The 20,076-nt window shown below is 39.0% G+C and overlaps 1 protein-coding gene and 1 long non-coding RNA gene across 6 annotated transcripts in view; one reads left to right on the forward strand and one right to left on the reverse strand.

Annotated features, from left to right (window-relative positions):
• Window positions 1-20,076, reverse strand: part of LOC118524504 (uncharacterized) — a 42,169-nt gene that overhangs the window by 18,320 nt on the left and 3,773 nt on the right. The gene's annotated exons all lie outside the window — the stretch shown is intronic.
• The window catches only part of LOC118524501 (uncharacterized), a 108,261-nt gene continuing 100,269 nt past the window's right edge, over window positions 12,085-20,076 (forward strand). For all 4 annotated transcript variants that reach the window (XM_078054845.1, XM_078054846.1, XM_078054848.1 and 1 more), the window contains exon 1: window positions 12,085-12,271. The gene's annotated coding sequence lies outside the window, so the exon portion shown is untranslated. The remainder of the gene's footprint in view (window positions 12,272-20,076) is intronic.

Here is a 20,076-nt window from a genome sequence, read left to right on the forward strand (position 1 = left end):
CTGAAACTGTAAATAGTCTCAGGTTTACTCAGAACTTGGCTTTCATACAGATAACCTCAAGTTCCAGGCTCAATGAAAGATGAGTAAGCCTTGGGGATGCTTTCAGCATTTCAAGCCTGAGCTTAGAAAAGTAATGAAATGGACATCCAGACAAGGACTGTCAATTGAGAACACTTCATATCACGCTCCAAACTGAAAGTGATTGAAAGAAGACATTTCCTCCTTTCTTTCCTCCCCCTCTCCCTCCCTCCCTCCTTTCCTTTCTTATAAAGGCTATAAATATTAGTATAATCTGTTGGAGTTTCTAGAAGAATAATTCCCTGCCCCCGATATTGTGCACTTTATTAATCAGAGTGAGACTATGAAGTGTGAAGTACACCTTGTGTACTTGTGAGACAACCCAAGAAATCACTCAAAATGTCTCCACTTTGTGAATTACTTTTACAAGTGACAATTTAGAATCACACAATCCCAGGCTACGCTAAAGTAAGGTACTATCCCCAATTCAGCAGTTATTTTTAACAAGACCTCAATGCTCTCTTTACAGCTCTCAGTTGAGCACTCTTGCAAACTCATGCTGTCATTCCAAACTTTTCTACCAAGTTGCTGCTGCCAGGAGCTGTTGAAGACTTTGCTAAAACTTTAAGACATTATGTGTTTTCCCTCTGATGAGTGATTTAATCTGATTTATTAAAGGAAATCATTCTTTGAGAATGATTTAGTATCTTAACAGTAATCCTTTGTCATTTTAACTTGCTTTTTAAATGAAAGGATTTTACCTTATTGTAATCTCCCTTTTTTTAAAACTTAATATTTGTTCTAATCTTAACTTAGGGACAGAAGTTCAATCTCTTCCATTTATTTGAACATTTGGGGGTGGGTGGGCGGGTGGGTATAGTTAAAAGGAAAGAGTTTCATGAAACATCGTCATAGATGGGGAAGACAGTCTTAATGAGAGTAAATACGACTCGACCTATTTCAAAGTCCTTATTTAAAACTCTTCAAATTTTACTTTCTTTGGGAAACCTCCCCAATTATATGAAGTAAGGAGTTGGAGGAAAAGGTAAAAATAATCTTTCTAAAATTACCTTTAAGAGTCTTCCTATTTCACTCATGACTTATAGGTATATATTTTAAGAGCAATAAATTATTCATTTTTTTTAGCATAGTGTTTAAGCTTTTGAAAGTCAAATATGTAAGTTTTAATCTTGAATATAGAACCCAATGCAATTTAGTTGGCCTTTATACGTAAAGTACCCGATAAGGTCTTAACTGTTCTTCTTTTTACATTGTAAGAACTCCATGTCTTACATTGATCTTGGTGACTCAGGCTAACGATGAGGCATCCCCATAAACAAATAACAACCAAGCAGATAGAACAAATGCATCTTGAGGACTGAAGCAGTAGAATGGGTAATCATATTAACTCTTGGTCCATGGCAAGTCTATGCATGTTCACAAGGAAAATCCATTTCCTTGTTCATTCATTCATTCATTTAGAATTTTTTTGCAAGCTTTCTTTTGTATAGCAATAGTCATTCCAGATCAGGGGTGGTTAGACTATGACCTGCGGGCCAAATCTGGACAGCTGCCTGTTTTTGCATGGCTCATGAGCTAAGAATGGTTTTTACATTTTTAAATGGTTAAAAAAAAATAAGAAGAAAAATATTTTATGAAACATCAAAATTATATGAAATTCAAATTTTGGTGTTCAGAAATAAAATTTTAATGTAACACACACATTCATCAATTACCTGTTGTCTATGGCTGCCTTCATGCTTCTAAACTAGAGCTGAGTAGTTGCAACAAATACTATATGGCCTGTAAAGTCTGAAACATTTACTACCTAGCATTTTACAGAAAAAGTTTGCTGATCGCTGTTCTGGACACTGGGAATTCAACAATGAGCATAATAGGAAAAAAATTCTTTATTTATGAAATTACATTCTAATAGGAACATAAGAAAAATGAATGAACAAGATAATTTCAGGGCTTTGAATGTATTACAAAGAAAATGCAACCAAATGCAATGTGATTAGAGGGTGAAGATGGTTAATTTAGGAGGTCTTTGTGGCAGTGGAGCTGAGAGCTGAATGACAAGAAATCAGCCATGAAGAATCTGGAAACAGAAAGTTCCAGTCAGAGAGAACAGCAAGCAGAGGGTCTGAGCAACAAGGAAGCAGGGTTGTATCACAGAGGAATGGGGACAGTAGCAGGAGGGGGAGATCTGACAGGCAGCTAGAATTAGGCAGGGGCAGGGTCACAAAAGGCCGCTTAGGATGAGGCAAGTTTGTATTTTTCTCTATGGGCAAAGAGAATTACCTGAAAGTTTTTATGCCCAGGAATGATATGATCTGAATTAATTTTAGAAAGATCAATTTGACAATTGTATGGAAAAGAGATTCTTATGGAAGTCAAAATGGATGCCACGGTTAGAGGCTGTTGCAGTCAACCCAATGAGAGCTGATGGTGGCTTGCATTAGCGGGACAGCCAGAGAGATGGGAGAAATTGGAGAGATTTAGAATCTAGATTGGAGGTGAGCTGTCAAGGCTGCTGTGGGGGAAGATGAAGGAAAGAGAAAAATCGTTGTGGATTACACTTGGGTTTTTGGCTAAACTGGCCATTTCCTAATGATACTGTACTCAAAACTACTGAAATATATGAACTTATGTCTCAAATAGGACTTTCTATTCCATGAGTAAACACAATTATTTTCTACTAGAAGTGTAGTTACGCAAATACCTTAGTGTTTGTTTTACTAATTGTTTTCCTTTCCCGTCTTTCCTGAATGTAGAAAATGATTGACATCATCCACTAAAGTCATATTAACTAAAAGGACAGATGGAGAGCTTTAAACTGAAGTCCCTGTGTGGACATCTTTCTACAGAGACTGGGGAAGAGGTGCAATGGCCATGGACGACCAGCCTAACACCACCTGTGACCTTTGCCTTACATAGGTGATCTTTTGTTCATTTGTAGGTAATAGGGCAATGAACAATCAGATTTCCTTGTGACATTCTCACTATTGCTCTTAATTCCAACAGATACCTGTAACACTGATTCACTTATTTCAGTTCAGCCTGTTACACATAAATAGTTAATGCCTCCAGCCAAATACTAATAATCTGTATTTTCCCAGGCTGTAGAAATGTTATGTTTGCAGAAAGAAAACACATTCCTTCCAGTTTTGTCAGCATGACCAAACATTGATGATGTGTACCTGCAAAAAATTATTGTGCAAAAATTGGGGATGTGATCTTAACCAACATTATCATTAAAAAGATGAAATGAAGGAACAAAAAGACCTTTCCTAGATTTTTTTTCAATCTCTTATAAAAAGGAAACTTTAAACTTGTGCACAGATGATCCTTCTAGGTACACTAATGACTTAGGAAGATGACATGACTTTAAATAGTTTCAGTCACTGAGATGGTTGAAAAAATGAACTGGGTGATAGGAAGGTTGTAGTAATCAGCATGAGATTCAGTAGACTTGGTGGTGGACTGAGTGTGTGTGAGGAACACACACTCACACACACGCACACACAGGTGACTCTTGATTCCCTACTTGAGCAGCTGGCTGGGTTATGACAGCCTTCCCTGAGACAGGAAACCCCAAAGGGAAGCCACTTGGTTGATGAAGGGAATGAACTTAGTTTGGGACCTATGTTGAGTCTGGGTTGCTCATGTGTCTCCACTTACAGACACTCAAGATAGAATTGGAGTTATATGGACTGGGAGTCATAGAAGAGATGGAGATTAAAGATTTGGGATGATTTTGGAATCTTGGGAATAAATAAGATAGCCCAGAGAAAATGCAAAGAGTGAAAAAAACTAATATTTACTCTCTAAGGAGTAAGGATAAGAAGAGAAACTTGTAAAGAAGATTGAAAAGGAGGAAGCAGAAGGTAAGTAGTAAACCACTAGTGTGGGGAGCCATAAAGCCACGAAGAATATTTTCAAGAGTGATCAACAGTTTCAAAGGCTGAAGAAAAGGCAAGTGCTAAAATAACTGAAAATAATCACTGAATTTATTTATATATAGACTTTGGTGATCCTGATGAAAGCAATCCTGGTAGAATCATGGCAGAGAAAACTAGATTACAGTGGATTAGGGAGTATGAGTGGCAAGTGAGAGAGCAAAATGGGTATAGTCAAGTTTTTCAAGAAGGTTGACAAAAGTAGAAGAAGAAGATATTTGATTCAAAGGATGTTAGAAAGAGGAAGATCCTTCCTTCCCAGTCATAAGATTTGAGTTTGTTTAAATACTGATGAGAAGGAGTAAGAAAGAGAGAAGGTTGATATGTAAGAGAGAGAGGAATTAATTACAGATCAGTGTCCCAGACAACACTGGGAATGAAATTTACAGTACATGTTGAGGGATTGGCTTTATATAAAATGATAGATTATGCTATTTTTCCAGTATGAGAAAAGAAAAGGAGGTTTGAAAACAAAAGTAGATTTGATAGATTTGATAGAAGTTAAGAAGTTCTCTTATGATGACTTTTATTTTCTCAGTGGAGTAAGAGGAAAGGTTCTCAGATGGAAACGCAAGGTAAAGTGTAGCTGTCAGACTCGAGGCGGGTGGAGAGAGCTTGAAGCAGTGTGAAAAGTGGAAGCAACGCTAAGGAATTTTGGTCAACTCCTTGACAGCCAAGTTGGGGAGCCCAGCTGAGAGTGGTGATCACAGATTTATGATGGCAAAATGCCCAATTGTTACTTCTCACCAGCACCACGCAACACTGAACCAAACCCGCTAAGTTGCATGGAAAATGTAAACAGTTGAGTTCACCTAGTGTGGGGGTTTTGCCAAGCAGACGCTATGGAAAGACAGTGGGGCAGGGGAATCCAGAGCATTGGTAAGAGAGAAGTCAGAATTTCAACCACAAAATCTAAGCAGGGCAATTATGGGAGTAAAGATAGGAGAGGGCTGTTAGGCAAGGAAAGAGTACGAGGGGACTGGAGGTCCCGATGAGCTCCAAGCACTCATTTTAGATCCAGTATACATTTGATGAACACTCAGTTGATAGTATGGGTATATAGATGCCCATTTCTAAGTGCAAACACCAAAAATCACCGGACTCTCATCTGTACATCCATTTCTCCATTACCAACACCACTACTTGAACTGAGGGGGTCAGTTTATTGAATCAGAATATGTCATCCTACCTTTGAACCTTTTGTCATAATAATATCCTGTGTTAATGCCTATTCCATTCCCTTTTGTCTACTCAAATCTTCCCATCTTTCAATGTTTAGCTCTGACTTTCACAAAATGTCCTGCTGAAAAAAAGCATAAAGGAAAAACAAAATCCTCTGACATTTACTGAGCACCTATTATGTTCCAGGAAATGTACTGTTTTTTTTTTTTTTTAAAGATTTTATTTATTTATTTGACAGAGAGAGACACAGCGAGAGAGGGAACACAAGCAGGGGGAGAAGGAGGGGAGAAGCAGGCTTCCCCGCAGAGCAGGGAGCCCGATGTGGGGCTCGATCCCAGGACCCTGGGATCACGACCTGAGCCGAAGGCAGACGCTTAACGACTGAGCCACCCAGGCGCCCGGAAATGTACTGTTCTAATTCAGTTTGAGCATTGGAATACTCATCTTCTTTTTGAATGTGAATTGTCTTTATCGTCTTTAGCACTATGTGGCAGTCCTTTCAGTTTACTTGTATCAAGAGACTTTTTTTTGTCTTTGTCTTAATTTCATATTTTCTTGATGGCTTAATCATGTTGTATTTTCCATAGCACCTTTCGGAATGGATTGGACATAGAGACCTAAGCTCATAAATCAAGAATATGAAAATACAGATGACAGACTAAAGAGTATGGAAAAAGGAAAAGAAATACGAGTGCCAGTTGTCGTTCTTTGTATGAGCTAGGGATTGGAAAAAAATGGAGAAATATTGTCCTAGTGTCCCAAAATCATTAACCTACCTTCTAAAAGTGAGTAATTTACTGCTGTTTCAGTAGACTCAGACCTGATATATTTGTTACGGAATGTCTTACAGTCAATTCTACATGACTCTTTCACTTGAAAAACAGTCAATAATGGGTAGAGACACGGATTTCTCTTTATTAGTTGTGTTTCCATATATTTATGAGTTGACAATTCAATAAAATATAGTTCAGTATTTAATTTATTTTAAAAAATAAATACTGTATAATTCAGGAAGTTTTACATTAAAATTTTTGTACTGTTGAGTAAAAATAGTATTTAAATTAAAGTTAGCTAAAACTTTAAAAGACCTGACCCATGTAAAGTACACTGGTGTTTATAAGTCAGATATGAATGCCAATAGTTCAAATTTCAGCAGCAGTAGAGTAAGGTTTTGGAGTTAAATCACTGGAATTGGCTCATTAAAGATATTTTGTGGCATCTTGTTGAGAAATGGCTATGAATTTTTCTTTAATGAATCATCAGAACTTTCTTTTCCTCCTCTTCCAAATTCTCCTCCTACTTGATTTTAAGGAGGTTTATAATATTTTTACATTCAAAAGCTAAACTTCACTTAAAGGCTTTGCCAACATGATGTTCATTTCATAGACAAATTAATTCAAGCACAGACAAGTTATACTTGTCTGAGTTCCTGCAGAAAGTTTTTGCCGGAACCAGCAATAGAACTGGAGTTTCCTATTTGCAAATGAGGTAACTATTTTAGAACACTCTCTGCTGTATGTTTAGTGGGTAAAGACTGTCAAACTTGTTATACAAGACGAATGGATCAAGGCTTTTTTTTTCCTCCCCTTTTTACAACATCACCTTTTGTATGGAGGTCTTCAGTTTCTTCATTAACCTCAATTAAGTTTACTAAAGAAGCGTTGATTTTAGTGAAAATGTACAAAATATTTCAGTATTTTGAATGCTTAGCAAGCTCTTACCATGGAAAAGGGGGGCTTTTTCTATTATAAATTTACAGTGACAGATATATCATTAAGATGACAAAACCTAGGCCATTTTATAATTCATGTGTGTATATAGTACTCTGATCCCTGGATATACCATAGCAGTGGAGTCTAGGTTTTCATACCCTTTATTGTGCTTTCTAAAGGTAAGGTTATTTTCACTTGTTATAATAGAAATGTATGCATATTATAGAAAAATTAGAAAACACAGACATATAAATAGAAGAAAAATAAAATACATTACTCTGAGTTAAACTCTTTGGACACTTAGGTGAGTATAGTTCCATACCCACCCCACTTCTCTATGTAGATGTTTATGGATATATATATCTCCCTCACATCATATATACAAATTTTTTACTTGCTTGTATACTTAGTAATTACCTTTACATGCCATTATGTACCAATAGCTATATTTTATATTTTCACGTTATTTTTAGCAGCTGTGTAATATACTATTATGTAGGTACATTCCAGTTTATTTAACCAGTTTCTATTATTGGACATTTGATTGTTTCTAACATTTTGTTATTACAGTCAGCACAGTGGTATACATCCTTTTCCATATATCTTTCTGCACTTTCTTAATTATTTCCCGAGGCTAGATTTCCAGAGGAATAACTAGGCCAAAGTTTGGGGCATTTGTAAGTCTGATAATTACTAGCTAAATTGTTCTCCAGAAGGTCATGTAATTTACACTCTGACGAAATAAATATGTGAATGCCTTTTTTCTCTCACTAACAGAAATTAAACTATGAATTTTCATCGTCTCATTCTGATTAATACAGTAACTGTGAGATAGCAGAACAGATTGGAAAAATTGCTAATGGTCACACATCTAGAAAGTAACAAGAGTCAAGTTTTCTGAACAGCCATCCCACATATTTCTCCTATATTACACATTTCTTGCCATCTTGCTGTTGATGGTGGCAATTCCAAGAAAGCTGTCAGGAAAGAACCTGAATGGAATTCTAGCACGCCACATCCTGACTCCTGCCTGTGTGACTAGCAGTGCCCGGGCCTCCAGCCATTGGAATGTGGTGGCACAATTCTAGTGTTCTGAGAAAAGTCTATGTTGTCACACTGCTTGTCCAGCGGGCCCTGAAGCCAATAGAAAAGGGAGGAGGAACAAAACAGTTGAGGGTCACCAAATTATAGACTTTGTAACGTGGCCCTAAAACCTTTTGAGTCTTGCCCTATATTATGATTGAAATAATCCAGGCCTTCCATCTGATCTGAGGGTTTTTAATTGGTGGGTTTATTATTTTTTTAATTGTAAGATTCATACAAACAGAATCCTGTTTTTGTTTTCATGTGTAAAAACACTCAAGTATCCAAGTTCTCATAAGTGAAACAAAAGAAGAGGTGGTGAAGGAGAAATTTCCTTTTGGATAGAAAGATGTAAAAGTGGGATTTTTTTCTTGGTATTATATGGTTAGGTAAGTATTTAACTCAAGTTTAAAGAAAGAAAAAGAGCAATAATGAGTTCAATCATGTGTTTGCAAAGTAGTAAAAACTATTTGGCTATAGAATCACGTAGAAAACTGTTATTGCAAAGGGGCAAGTGATATTGATGAAAGATTAATAAGCCCGTGGGACTAGTAGGCACTGTGGAAGTAGTAAGATGACCAGTTACAAGCTCAGTCTTCAGGAATGTCTCATGGTGTAGTGACAAGAAGGAAGCTTTCCTGACCACGAGTTTTGGCTTGGTTCAATTGTTCTCTTCTGAGCTTCAGTCTTGCTCTGTTCTCCTGTCATCAAACCTACATCATAAATTGAAGTCATCTATTCACTTGTCTGTTGTGTCCGTTGGACAATGAGTTCCCTGAGGGCAGGAACTGTGCTCTGCTGTGTACCGTGCTCACCACGAGAGGCTGCATAGAAGAGAGACTGTGGGAACTTGATAGACAGAACCAAATTATAATATAGGAAACATTGCATCATATTTTATCATTTCAGGACAGTAATTATGTTTTGGTTATTATATTCTCTGCCTTTCAACAATATTGGGCTATCCTCTTCAAATTGATTAAATAGATTTATATTACTTTTATAGATTTCAGTTTTTATTAATTTTTCAAACTTGGGCAAATTATTTAATCTATGACCTCAATTTTTCTCATCTTCAAAGGAAGTGTGTTAGACTAGACCAATAATTCTCAACTGATGTTGGTGAGACCAATCCTGGTATTCAGGGATGGGGTAGGATATATTAGACTATTCATTAGGATATTTGTGGTTTGAAAAAACATTCTCAGTATCATTATATAATTTTATATTTGGAAAAGAAAATGAAAGGTACTTTATTTCTGTAATACTAACAGTAGAAAAAAAGTCCTGGAAAATGTTGACTCCCAGGTTTCACAGAGGTTGGGGGCCAACTATTTTTTGGGAGGTGTATTAGAATCTCTAGGGCAGGTGTGGGAGGGACCATAATTTACATTATTTGATGTTTTTCAATGAATTCAATAAAGGTGAGAGATACTGCATTAATCTGAAGAAACTCTAATCACCTAGAATTTCATCATGGCTGACATATACCTTGTTTTTCTTTGGATTTATTGAAAAGTTCAGTCTCCCCCCCCCCTTTTTTTTTTTTAACTTACTGTATTTTTTTTAAAAGCTTTTTTTTTTTTTTAAAGCTTTTATTTATTTATTTGACAGAGAGTGAGAGAGCACAAGCAGGGGGAACAGCAGAGGGAGAGGGAGAAGCAGGCTCCCCACCAAGCAGGGAGCCCGACGTGGGGCTCGATCCCAGGACCCTGGGATCATGACCTGAGCCGAAGGCAGACGCTCAACCATCTGAGCCACCCAGGTGCCCCAAACTTACCGTATTTTGAAGAAAGGCAAAACTATAGGTCACATTAAGACAAGGCTCAGAAAAATAAAGAAGATAAGAAAAAGAGCCAGACTGAGTTACTGAAGTATCAATGTGTAGAATTGTTGTTACTTGTTACTTCGTGGACTTGCCCACATGCTTAAGGGCCAGGCTGATAGTTTAGTTTAATTTAATTTAATTTAATTTAATAAGTTTAATTAATTTTTTGAGAGAGTTGAAATACAGCATAGCATGTTTGGGTGATTGGTTGCTGCCTTTTTGAGGGACTAGAGGCTGTGTTCTTATGGTGCTTGGGGTCTCTACTTGAAGGAGTTTTTTAAGGGTTAACTTTCTGCTGTTTGGTGCCTGAATGACTTCTCCATACAATAAAATGCTTCCAGGTTATACAACCCTCATGATTTCCATATACCTTTCCCGTCATGAGTAATCCATAACCACAACCAAAATATAAAATGATTTGAAATGCCCAATACAAATTTTTAAAAAATAGATTGAAATGTCACCCCATTATAGGATGATACACAATTCACTTCTTGCAATCTCCTCTTCTCTGGGGCTCTCCTCGCCTGGCTAGTGGTGGGGACAGCTGTGCTGTTTATACTCTGTAACTTTTGGACACCTGGTCCACGCTCTTCAATCCCTCTGGTACCTCGATGACGTGGCCACACTCCTGTTGTCCCACGAGTCAACTGAGCCATGACATTTTTCACATTAGTTAAAGGCCAACCTGGGCTACTTTTACCCTCTGTTTTGCCTGTGTGTATATCAGATATACAGAAGCAGAAACCATTTGTCCTGTTTCGTGGTATTTTTAGCTCTGATTCTAAACTACTACATAGCTTTAGACTAAGTTAGGGCGTTGTTAAATTTTAAGCATAGTTTACAGATTTAGAGTTAGCAAGTCTAAAGTTCGATTTTTAGACTTAATCTTAAGTACTTTAAGTACTAACTCTTAGTTCAGAAGCCCAGTTCTTCTGAAGAGTAGATGTCGAGGAGGGATTAGATGGGCAAGGGGGAAATACTTTTGAAGGAAAAAAGGGGCTGGGGTCATGAATAGGCAAGAAAAAGCTTCAGGAGAGAAGAGAGGATTGGGCTGGAAGCAGCCTCAGACCACAGTGCAGTTCTGAGAAAGTCTCAGCTATGTCAGTGGGGATCCCTGAGCTCCTCGAGCTCACTTCCCATCAGAGGAGTCCTCTGTCAGGCAGAAGTGGCCCAGACTTACTACTCCCACTGTGCTCTCATTGTCTGGAGCAGCCAATGGGAAGGAGACCTAACTTGAATGCTGCAGTGGGTCCAAAGTTATGGCAGTTTGTGGTTGTCAGACAGCTATGTTCCCTGCAGCAGGTACTCTGGAAGGGAGAATTGAAAGGGGTAACTCCATGGCCACCGAAGTGCCCAACCATGTGACCTTAAATCCTCAGGATTCTCAGCAGAACTTTCCAAAGGTTATGAGCATTTTTCCCTCTGTTCTCCACTCCCATCTCCAGCCCAACTCATGGTGATTCATTTCATTCTTAGACTCTCAGTCTCAGTCCCTTCAGAACCAGTTTAGATAAGGAAGCTACACCTCTGGCGGCTCACTGTTACTTGGTTTTTATTTCCTAGCCAATAAAACCACTCCTTTAAAAAAAAATCCTAGTTCTACATGCATTTCAGGGATGAAATTCCTAGCACTGTGTTAAATACAGAGGACACAAGATAAATAAGACATGGACCCATACCCTAGAGAGGTATGTATGTACATATTAGCAGAAATTTTAATAATGTGATAAACCAGAGGAACAGACTGGACACAGAAGGGGTCTATCTTGACCAGCCCGGGCAAAGTCCGAGCAGTCTTCAAGGACAAATACAACTTACTCAGACAAAAAAATGCAGTCAGAGGCAAGTCTAGGCAGAAGCAAGAAAGTACGTACTATAAAAAATGGAGTGTTCCTGGAGGGTAAAGGGTCAGACTTAGAGGTAGGCAGGATCCAGATTTATGCTTGGGAACTTGTACTTGATGGTGTTAGCCATGGTCACAGGTGCTTTTTACAAGTGTGGCAGAGGATTTGGGTGGGTAAGACTAGAGAACAGTAGGAAGCCAATGCCTATTGGATATTTATTTCCATCCATTCATTGATATTTTTTTGTAATAGGATAAGAATCCTGGGGAAACATAGATTTACACTCAAAAGACATGGGTTCCAATCTCAGTATCACGGCTCACCATAGTTTAGACCAGTCACCTAATTCCAGAAACAGAAGTTTCTGTTATTTATAAATGGGAAATAATGACACTTGGCCTGACCCCTATGGAAATATTGTGACGATCAAATGAGCTGAGACAAGACTTTCTGAACACACTTTGCAAAGTTTCAGCCTGTAAAAATTAAGGGACTATTACCATGTACTGCTCAGGAAATAACAGCACCTGGGAAAACCCACAGAGTGTGGTTTTGTAAGAAGTTGCTCAGCCTTCAAGGGAGAAAATGCCTGGCTCAACATTGGCCAAGAGGAACAGGTCTGGGAAATTACGACACGAGGTAAAGCAAATGGGGCTTCTGTTTTGTTTCTGGAGATCACGGGTTCTTAATTGTCATTCTCATTGTTTACCTTGCCTCACCACAAGTGGTTCTGAAATGAGAGGAAGTTCGGTCAGGGAGTACTAATAAGGCAGAGGAGATGGTTCAAACTTACTTGATGTAACAGATAGAAACTAAACCACTTTAATGTGGGGAAAGGTAGTAGGCTAGACATTGGGTATGTGAGTGGGCATTCGTATAAGGATGAGAAACAAGTTCAGCTTTACCAGAAAACTTTCCAACTTTCTAGGAGTACTGTGGGATCCCTGTCTTCTCATATTCCCAGGGAGAAATAGTGTATATTATCAGATAAATAATATTTGCCCTTTTACTTCTCTTCTGGAAAAATTAAAAAAAAAAATCCTTCCCTTACTAGCTTTGTTTTATTGATGATTTCTTTAATTCTCAGGGAAAAAACTACTAAAAATACAATCAATACATTCATTGTTGGTGAGACCCAGAGGTGAGGCCTTACACACAGATTATCAATACATGTATAAAGATATGGAAAATCTCCATGTAAAGAATCCCATTATAGAGTCTATTCCTAGAATAGCATCATTTTCCTAAAAAAGTTATCTATTCCATGAAGAAAAAAAAAATTTATAGAGGAATCAGCCTAGAAATACGGGTGTGTCAGTTTAGACAACTGGTTGATTCATAAAAGGGACTTGCTGGCAAAAAATGTTAATTGTTTTCTTTTGAGTCCTTGTATGTTAGGTTGATCTTTGCCATCTTAAAAAACCCAAACCAAAACAAAAAACTAAGGGACTTTTTAAAACTTATCATATGTCCTATGAGAGACATGGACTTTTGGAAAAGAATTCCCCGAAGAAGATGGTTGCTGATATTAGAGATTGATTCACTCAATACCAACACCAGTCACTTCTGGCTTTTTTAAATGAAGTTTTGGAAGGCAGAAATCGAAAAGCCATTGGAGTTTAATTTTGAGGACCGACCTGGCTCTGTCATGCAAACACAAGTATTCATTTTCTTTTCTTGTGTAACAAATTACACAGATTTGGTGGCTTAAAATAACATCATTTGTTGGCTCACAGTTTCTGCAGATCAGAAGTATGGGCAGGGGGTAGCTGGATCCTCTGCTCAGGGCTTCACAAGGCTGAAATGACGTCGGCCAGCGCTGCACTTTCATCAGGGTTCTCTTCCAAGCTCACACCCTGGTTGTTGGCAGAATTCAGTTGCCTGTAGTTGTAAGAGTGAGCTCCTTGTTCTCTTGCTGGGGTCATTCACTGGTGGTAGAGGCTCCTTGCCATTCTCTGCCCCAGGGCGCTGTCTACAACATGGTAGTTTGCTTCTTTAAGGCCGCCAACAGGAGAGGGTCTCTGGCTTCGAATTTCTGACTTCTTTGAAGGACTCATTTAATTAGGTCTGACCCACCCAAGATAACTCCCTCTGGATTAATTCCCAGTCAATTGACTGGAGATTCTAATTACATTTGCAAGATCCCTTTTTGTCCTATAATAATAGGTAACCATGGAAATGATAGCCCGTCATATTCACAAGTTCTGCTCACACTTAAGGAAAGGGTATTGTACTGAGCATTTACATCAGGGAGCAGGACTCTTGGGGGCCATCTCAGAATCCTGCCTATCCTTATGTTCCATTTAGAGGCAGAAGTAACCAAGGTGAGGGAGTGTTCACATGGCAGGGAGCCTGCACCTTTCAGCAAGCCCAGTGGCGAAGAATGGTGCTTCCAGGGTAGCATGAGTAGGGTTTTCTCCTGTTTCCTAGTGCCACATGTGCCAAGCCATGGGCAGCAATGGAGGTGTTTTTGCTAGAACAACTGATGTGGTTGAGCATTTTTTTCTGGCCCACTTTTTCCTGCATTTTCCTTGGTAGTATTCAAGACTGGTTCTTTGGTCCTCCTATAGATGGTATAAGCTAATGGTAATAATAAGTCCCTTTCTGCTTGAACTAGCTCTAGTGGGTACTTGTACTTGCAACATAAAGCCTTGATTGATACAACAGGCTCATAAACGATCTCTTTATATATCCATTAAATGTGTATAATTCTGCATTGCCTTTATAGATTCATAGTACTGAAAGCAGGAAGAACACTTCTAGTTCTTCAGCTTTTTTCAACTATATTCTACAGAACACTTGCAATAGAATCCAGGATATGAACACTTTTTTTGGGGGAAAAAGTGTTCAATAGTCCTGCCAGCTTGGGATTCACTAGATAACTTTTGGAGTTCATAATACTCATTAGTATAGCTAAGCCTCAGGGAGATCCTATAGGAAAAAACAAACACACCAAAACCAAAAAAATCAAAACCCCAAAACTTTTCTGAATCCAAACAGGGGTTCCCAAACCAAGGCCCAGAAAAATAAGTTACGAAAGTCTACCAGTGCGTTAGTGGTAGAGTGAAGGCTTAAAACTAAGCTCCCTAAGCTTTCTAAGTTCCAGAAACATTAAACTTATTCCTTACTCCCTACATCCCTGAGAGGTAAGCTTCAATGAATACAAATAACTGCATGAAAAAGGAAAAAATAATATGTAAGTAGTTCCGGCAAATATATTAATGATGTCTCCATGGGACCTGTGGTGTCTCTTTGAGAAGCTTGGAATCCCAGTCATGTTTATTTACACACCACTCAGCAGAGGAGACAGCCCAGAGAGTGGGCCCAGGATGGATGTATCCCTAACCTCGCTGTTATACACACCGTAACATTTCCTGGGTGTAAAGCCAAAGGCTCTTAGACCACAGGAAGAAGGAGCTTGTGAAATTAGTCTCCAGGACATTTTGAGAACTGTAGCACAGTTATCTTCCAGGCAGACATTTTTTTTAAAATTTTTTTTTTTTTAAGGTTTTATTTATTTGCGAGAGAGAGAATGAGAGACAGAGAGCATGAGAGGGAGGAGGGTCGGAGGGAGAAGCAGACTCCCTGCTGACCAGGGAGCCCGATGTGGGACTCGATCCCGGGACTCCAGGATCATGACCTGAGCTGAAGGCAGTCACTTAACCAACTGAGCCACCCAGGCGCCCTTCCAGGCAGACATTTTGGGCTTAGGGCTTGATAGAAAATGAATCATTAAAAATAAGTCCAAAAAAAAAAAAAAAAAAAAACCCACCACAAACTATTCAGGCCACTACAAAAGGCAATACTGATCATGTATATAATAGAAACCTGATTCTTGGATCAGAACACTTGCAAGCGCATGCCTGTCCTGCATTCCGTAATGTAAATCACATCCCGCACATCTGACCAAGACAGAAGAGGTTCCAAGAGGTGCATATTTTCAGCATGAAAACAAGGAGCCATTAGTGTTGCAAGCACGGCGCACGGTCAGCTGGCTGGCCTGACCCACCTCGGCACTTACTGCTCCCCAAGGCCACATGGGTACGCCTTGCAGAGGCTGGGGTGGGTGTGGGCATGCTGAAGTCGCTTCACACGCTGAATCCCCACTTCGCTGTTCTTGGAGGGACCTAAGACTAAATAAAGAATCTGGACCCCACCACCCTTTTATTATTGGGAAATAGTAACCCTCGCCCCCCCCAAGCCAGGGCAGAGGGGTGGAATCACAAGTGTTTAGACTTTGTGCATTCTCTCCCGGTGCTTCACCACCTGCCCTCTTCCCGGGCCCCAACCTCCCCCACCTCATAGTTTTTTCTTCCTTTTTGAGGCAGCTGCATTTCAAAAAGAACTGGTGCACTCCTTGAAAACACAAACCAAACCCAGAAAAATATCCTCACGGCAATGTTTCATAGCCACTCAGACCCTTAAAAAAAAAAAGAAATGTCATCTAGTCATAAAGGGACTCAAACCACAACATATACCCACCACAATCCTCTGGGAGCATTTCCACACTTGTGCATATTCTCTGGGGTTTAGGGTATCTCCCAGAGCTCCCACTAAGGCATGACTGGGGCAGCACCCTGTGGAAGGCTCCGGGCTTTGTGGGGTGGCATTTATTGTGCTGGAGGCATCAGGAAAACATAATTTAGGAATTTTTCTTTTAATAGTCTTAAGGCAATTTGATTCTTCGTACATGGCTGGTGTTCAGTAGCCATCCTCTGGCCTTTTTGGTTCCACAGTTGAGCCCCCACCCAAATGCTTTCACATCAAAACTGTTAGCTCAGTGGAAGTTGGCTGTGTGGATACTCTTGAGGACCACAAGAGGTCTTGTTTCTTTTAACAAACTATTGAAGTAAGCATCCAAGAAATGGGATATATTTCAGCTTTTTTTTTTTTTTTAAGATTTTTTTTTTTTCATTTATTTATTTGGGGGAGCAGGGAGAAAGCATGAGCAGGGGGAGGGGCAGAGGGAGAAGCAGGCTCCCTGCTGAACAAGGAGCCAAGGCAGGCTGGATTCCAGGACCCTGGGATCATGACTTGAGCTGAAGGCAGACGCTTAACTGCCTGAGCCACCCAGGTGCCCCTGTATTTCAGCTTCTATTATGTTAAAAAATGCTGTTTTGGGACAGTAAGGTTTCCAGGCTTGAGGTGGGGCAGGATGACCATATTTCCATTCCTCCTCTTTCTTTTATCGAACAGCCTGAATTTGTTTCAATCTACCAAACCAAAATAAAATTGCTTTCTTTAAAGTTCTTGATTTCCTATAATCTGAGGAACAAAAGGAAGATGTGTTAGGGGTTCCCAGTAGAATGAATAGGTATTTTCCCCATCACTACTGCACACCAGGGATTTCAGTTCAAACTCCAGGAAGGAGACAAGAGATGTTGAGAGTGTGGATAAATTTCCTGAATTATTTTTTCTTCTTTTATCCGGCTGTAACTTTAAATGACTGTCTTCCTGGTCCAAAGCAGGCATGAGGCCTAAGGATTTCAAATGAGTATACAAACAATTTTATCTGATCCAGTAATGGACATATTTTCGATAAGTGAATGGGGAGAGCTGATATCCCCATTTCAAAGGAGCCGGCAGTGGGCCGGAGAGAGTTGGCTAGCAGGAAGTTTCAGGAAAATACTCATAAAGTGCACTGTTAGGCCTCAGTGGGTGCCTTGGGGCTGTACTTTGGACTCTTCACTGCTGGTCTAACAGGTGAGGCCCCAGATGCAAATATTTGGTTTGACCCTTTCTTACTGTCAACACTACAGCCCTTAGCATGATGGAAAGTATAGAATTTATGGCTGTTTGCACAGACATTATCAAAATAATTGTAAATTCTTTTTTCTTGTTATTTCTGAAAGATTACTAGCCTCGCTGGTATTTTAGGGAAGGGGTTTGGTGAAGGTAGGTGATTAGAGGGTTAAAGAATGACAAATGTCAACAGTACAAATGGATTCCAGGGCTCGGCATTAAATTCAGACACAAAGTTAGAGCGTGGAACAGTGGCCCAATGAATCCAAAGTTCATATCAGCACAGGAAAGGCAACTCTCCGGAGAACACAGAAGAGTTGCCTTAGCTCCCCACTTTGCCTGTGTAGATGCAGCCTTCGTGTTCTATCCACATGAGTGTGTCTAAATCTGGAAGTCGGTTTGTTGAGAGGCAATAGCAAGGTAGGGAGTGAAGGAAGAAGACAAAGTAGGGAAAACTTGGCAAAATATCCATGTGAGGGAAAATAAAGAGCAAAGCCCTAAAACAAACTAATAAACCAAACAATATAAACACTGAATTAAATACATGTGAAACAACAAAATTCCATTTGAGCAGTGGGATTCTTGTAGCATAGAAACAGTGAGGCTGAAGACTTGGGTAGACACCCTCAAGTCTAGTTCATACTTAGGTGTTGAAGTATATCTGCAAATGTAGATTCCCCAGGGAATTAGAAAGCTGGAGGCTAGGACAGAAAGTTTAATACGTAAAATTAATCAATTCTGCAGTCTTCTTGGGAGCTAGCTTAGATTATGCTGTAGAAAAAAAAGAAAAACAGACAAATTATTTTGTATATCATTTGAATTTGGGGTGTGTAACATTTTGACCTGGCCTGTTCTGGAAATCATGGACTGAGGTGTGCCCCTTTAGAAGAGAGCATATCAGAATATTTGATTAATGGTTTGGGGAGGTGGGAGGGCTTATTGTACTCCCATCTCTATTCCTGTGCAGCTGAAATTGATTAAAAAAAAACTTATTCAAAATTTATAAGCTCAAAAACATTATTCAAACTGCAAGAAGGCAAGTGTTAAGAGGTAGATTTGGAGATCCATGTTGAAGGATAGCTATGGGCTTCACTCTTGCCCTTGCTCTCTATTCGGGAATTGGGATCGTTTAAAGGTAGCCCTTGTGCCTGGCTTGGCCTATAGTATACGCCTGCCTGGGTCTACAGAGAGGTGGGTCACTGTGCACGGAAGTGTCAAACCAGAAAAATATTTTTCCCCCTTGGGAAATGGATTCTAATTATGTTACGAAAATGAGCACCCACATTTGTCTTTCGTGTTTCTCAGTGGTTGGGCCTAGGCACAGACTTTGAATAACAAGTTAAAATTTAATTATGGACTTAACAAACTGTTTTGAATATTTAAAGGCCAGACATTAAAAATCATGTAGAATCATTAAGAAACCATAGCTGCCTGTCCAGGGTGTACAATGTGCTAAAAGGGAAAAGAAAAAAAACATAGCTCTAAGTTGTTTTTACAGTAATTTGGGAAATAAAATTAAAGTAAAAAGGCGATGCCCAAGGTTTCTGTTTGTTTTTTCTTCCTGTGTCTCTAACTTTTATCTTAAATCTAACAAATGACTGCATGGATTTGTCCAGAGGCAGCGACAAAGTGGGGAGTGAGAAGGAAGTGTAGAAAAGCTGGCAAGGAATCAGCAAAAGGAAAAACAAAAGGAAAGTCATAATGAACAAGCTGAACTACACACATTTAAAATAATAAAACTGCATCCAAGTTGATGTGAATACTGAAGAACCCGATGAAATCAAAGTTGCAGGCCTAACTTGTTTTGCTTAAGTATAGAAATTAGTTAAGGTGCAAATGATCTGACATGCTCTCTGAACTCTAGCCGAATTCTTAATTTTATGTCAGTTTTAGCTCTTGTTTAGTTTAATAAATATTAATTGAGCACCTGCTGTGCTCCAAACACAGCCAGAAACTGAGGACCGCATGTGAGCGCAGGTGGAATTACGGTGTAGTTGGGAAGATGGCAAGGAAGCAGACACTTTGGCTACAATAAAACAGGAGGCTATAAGATAAAAACATATAACAGAAATGGTTGCTAATTAAAAAAAAAATTCTTGTTTAAGTCCGATTTAAAAGATGTAAATGACCACATACAGGATGAACTAGGATTCTGGAAACAGCAAAAGATAGTCGTGAGTTCTGAAGGACTCTGCCCGTCTGCAACTGAGCAAATTATTTGAAAGAGATTCATTATATATAAAATACAGGCATTAAAAATACATACATCGTATAGTAATCTTGAAGCTCAACCACTGCTACGTATTAGTAAACATTATTATATTCAGTTATTAGTTATTGAACCAATACTATTTTGCCATATTTACGGAAAACCATGGAAAATAATTAGATCCAAGCAGATCATAGAATGTTTTAACTTTAAATGCCGTGGTTTTATGAAATATATGTTTAGTCTTCCAAAATATCCAGATGTTTGGCTTTTGCAGGAAAAATTATTGCCTGTGTTTTTCTCTTTTCATTCAGATGCTTTGACATTATATAGACTCTAATGTTTTTGTTGTCAAGATGTGATTAGAACCTTCTAAATTACCGTCTGTGGCGTCCAGTGTTATTTATGCCCACATTAGATCTGACATCACGCATTTAATAGTCACTTCAGAGTTTTTACAATTTTGGTATTGTATAAAATTTGATGCCAGAGC

This window comes from Halichoerus grypus, chromosome 9 (genome assembly GCF_964656455.1).
Source record: "Halichoerus grypus chromosome 9, mHalGry1.hap1.1, whole genome shotgun sequence".
In the NCBI taxonomy this organism is placed as follows: domain Eukaryota; kingdom Metazoa; phylum Chordata; class Mammalia; order Carnivora; family Phocidae; genus Halichoerus; species Halichoerus grypus.